The following is a 4151-nucleotide window of genomic DNA, read 5'->3' on the forward strand; positions in this document are numbered from 1 at the left end:
CTTAATTCGACGATGAACATTTTTTTTTGCTTGTTTTCCTGTTTTTTCCCCCACCCAATTCAAGCTTGTATGTATGTTTATTTATTCAATCAAATGATTTTGAATATCAGATAATTCAATACAGTTATCTTATCAATCAGGTTTTCCAGTTCTTGGTTCTGCAAAGAAACTGCTGGAATTTTAGAGTTTTTATCAAATCCTAATTTTTTTCGGTACTTTCAAAATTACTGGTCTGTATCCAATCCTAATCCAATCCCTAATTTTTGTTTTAATTCGAACTGTTATTCTTGAGAATTCAATCAGCTTAGTCTAAGTCTTCCGTGATGGAAGAATGGCTAAAAACGGAAAAGGCAGAGAAAAAAGACTGACAGGCTTACTTTCCTTGCTTGCTTTAGTCGGTGAATCTATGCCATCCAATGTGAGAGTAGAATCGCCTGTGTATTTTGTGGCGCCTAAGATTATATGGAGTAAATAACCAAAGGTTTTGTATCCTAATTTGGAGCATAGTTTGTGTGTTACAGAAAGAAATGCTGATTGCTCCCTGTTGTATAATGAGATTGAACACATTTCGTTGAGTAATTGACTATTAGTTCTTCATACTATTGAATAGTTTGTTCATGTTTCCATCTCCAAACGTCAAGTCAAGTGAGTGATGGTTATTTACCTATTAAGTGATGGTTATTTACCTGTTTGATCTTAACCATTGGTGAATTATATATTATCTATTAATTTGCTGAATTTTTGTCCAATCATTGCATAAAGCATATTTGTTTCTTTCTTGTCCAACTTTTAGAGCAAAAAAACTGAAGGTTGGAACAAACATGGTTTTGTGTTTTGTCCTTATAGTCCAAGGGAATAAAGAGTGAGTGATGGCTGAAGAACAAGAAATAGCTTGTAGCAGTCACTAGGCACAAGATTAGTATTTACTCTCGATTTCGATTGTCAAGAATTTCAAATAACAGAATTCTAGAGTTGAATAATTATTATAATTATGAAAAAAGTTGAACGAAATTGCTAGCATTTGGAACCAGAGTCCCAACTGATGGATTTTGGGTGTTCTGCAAGTTTTTTCATTATCAACGGCATTTCATTGCTCATCTTCTAAGAGTGTCAAAATACAGTTAAAACTTGAATTATATATTTTAAGATTCTAGAATTTCTAGCATTTGGGTTAGCTGACTTTTATTCAATATTATCCTCCTCACCAAAAGCTATTACTATAATATTTTAAGTAGCAACTTTGCAAATAATTAGTTTTCATCAAATAGGAGAAATACTATGTTTTATTATCTAACTATAAATGCTTAATAATTGAATGTAGATAGAGATGTATTTGCCTTAAGGCTCTAATACTTGCTCCTATCCTACTGCTGACGAGGTTTACACGTCCTGATACGTGTCAAATGTTACTAACAACTTTGATGACATTATAAAGTCCTTCTACCCACAAATTTTGTTCACATTACAGCCATCACCACTTTACAAAATTGAAGTCTTAACGTTTATTTATTGCATCTTATATTCTCTGCAGCATGTTCAAATTAGAAATTCTGATTTTTGACGATGTGTGTATCCTTGACCTGTTAAATAATTTACACCAGTTTTACTGCGATATGCAAGGAAATCATTAAGGTACAAAGCAAGAAAGTAGCTCATCCATTGCTCCCAAAACGTGATCACTCTATTGAGCTTTCAAATAATGACCATTATATATAGCTATTTTCCTTGTCTATTAATCACAAACGGGTATTTGACATCAGATTTGGAAAGCCTATCTATATCTCTGTTGATTCTATACATTCTTATCACTTCCATCTCTGCAGTTATGTGATACTTTGCACAAAAAAACTAGCATCTCTCGAGTCTGAATTATGTAACGGATATGGCTTGATTGGTTTACCTTTCTTTCAAGTTGTCTTCTTTGAAACTTCAGGTTTAGTGTCAATGAGTCTTGCTAGGCATATGCTAGGCAGTTCCTATGTCTGAAGGTTACCAACAAAAACCATATTTGGAATCAACGCATGTATTGGGAAATCATATATATACTTCAGCTAACTCATATTTAATGGATTGGGAAATGTGAACCTGAATACGGGCATCAAACCAGAAGGATACTCTAACAGAGATGCCCAGAAGGATACTCTAACAGACTACAAAACGGTTATCGTATTGATCAAAGTTAACAATTTCTACTATTAATAATAGTTTAGAACATAACAAAGATATTCTACTACATTCTATTGATTCTGTGCTACACTAAATAATAGTTCATAACCACCACAATCTGCGCTTTTATGAATGTATCTATTATTCACTATCAGATTCATTCCCTGAGACTACATTCACAGGTTGGGGGTCTTGTAGCCACTGATTGCTTCTTCATATCGCTTTTTATCTGCGCGAACCTTTGCTTTGTAGGGTTCTTTCTCCTCAAATGCACAAGATAGAGCAAAACATTAGTTTCTGGTAGCACAACTCAGTGATAAGAAAACATAACGATATTATCACCATTTTAACGGGAAATAAAAGGCCAAGGTAACGTAAACGTAAACAACCTGACAACTTTTTCCACCTTTCCCCAACAACTTTTCCAATACCGCCAAAACCAATGCCTGGATACATCAGCCATCACCACTTTACAAAATTGAAGTCTTAACTTTTATTTATTGCATCTTATATTCTCTGCAGCATGTTCAAATTAGAAATTCTGATTTTTGACGATGTGTGTATCCTTGACCTGTTAAATAATGTACATCAGTTTTGCTGCGATATGCAAAGAAATCAAATATTAATTGTTTGAAATGCATTAAGGTACAAAGCAAGAAAGTAGCTCATCCATTGCTCCCAAAAAATGATCACATTATATATAGCTATTTTCCTTGTCTATTTTGGCCTGTATTTGAGAATCATTGGGAAGCTGTCCGTTGTAGCCATCAATTACAAACCGGTATTTGACATCAGATCTGGAAAGCCTATCCATATCTCTGTTGATTTCATACATTCTTATCACTTCCATGTCTGCAGTTATGTGATACTTTGCACAAAAATCTAGCATCTCCTGAGTCTGGATTGTGTAACGTAGATGGCTTGATTGGTTTACCGTTCTTTTAGGCATATGCTAGGCAGTTCCTATGTATGAAGGTTACCAACAAAAGCCATATTTGGAATCAACGAATGTATTGTTCCCCTATAAGAATTAATTAGATTTGAAACATAAGAAATCATATATATACTTCAGCTAACTCATATTTAATGGATTGGGAAATGTGAACCTGAATACGGGCATCAAACAGGAAGGATACTCTAACAGACCACAAAACAGTTCTGGTATTGATCAAACTTAACAATTTCTACTATTAATAATAGTTTAGAACAGAACAAAGATATTCTAATATATTCTATTGATTTTGTGCTACAATAAATAATAGTTCATAACCACCATAATCTGCGCTTGTACAAATGTATCTATTATTCTCTATCAGATTCATTCCCTGAGTCTACATTCACAGGTTGGGGGTCTTGTAGCCACTGATTGCTTCTTCATATCGCTTTTTATCTGCGCGAGCCTTTGCTTCGTAGGGTTCTTTCTCCTCAGCTGCACAAGATAGACCAAAACATTAGTTTCTGGTACCACAACTCAGTGATAAGAAAACATAACCATATTATCACCATTTTAACGGGAAATAAAAGGCGAAGGTAACGTAAATGTAAACAACCTGACAACTTTTTCCACCTTTCCCCAACGACTTTTCCAATACCGCCAAAACCAATGCCTGGATGAGATTGCCTTTTTAGGAGCATTAGGATCCTTCTTCTTTTTCGGTTTTTTCTGCTTAGATGCATCCTCGTTTCCATCTTTAGGCTTCTTTTTAGCCGCTACCTAAGAAGAAGAGGGTTCCTTTGCAGCTGCCTTCTTTACGGGTTTCTGAAAATTAACCACCAAAGAGCTCAGTATCCAACAATATGTTCTTATCTTTTTCAATTCTCAAGAACAAAGGAGAGAACAGTACTAAATGACTTGCCTCTTTCTCATCTCCACTGTCACTACCATCCGAATCATCCTGTCCAGAATCATCAGTAGGAGATCCTCCATCATCCTTGTCAAGAACAAAATTCTCATCCTGCAAAGATCTCAGTTTGATTGCACGATC

Source organism: Euphorbia lathyris, chromosome 7 (assembly GCF_963576675.1).
Source record: "Euphorbia lathyris chromosome 7, ddEupLath1.1, whole genome shotgun sequence".
Classification (NCBI taxonomy): domain Eukaryota; kingdom Viridiplantae; phylum Streptophyta; class Magnoliopsida; order Malpighiales; family Euphorbiaceae; genus Euphorbia; species Euphorbia lathyris.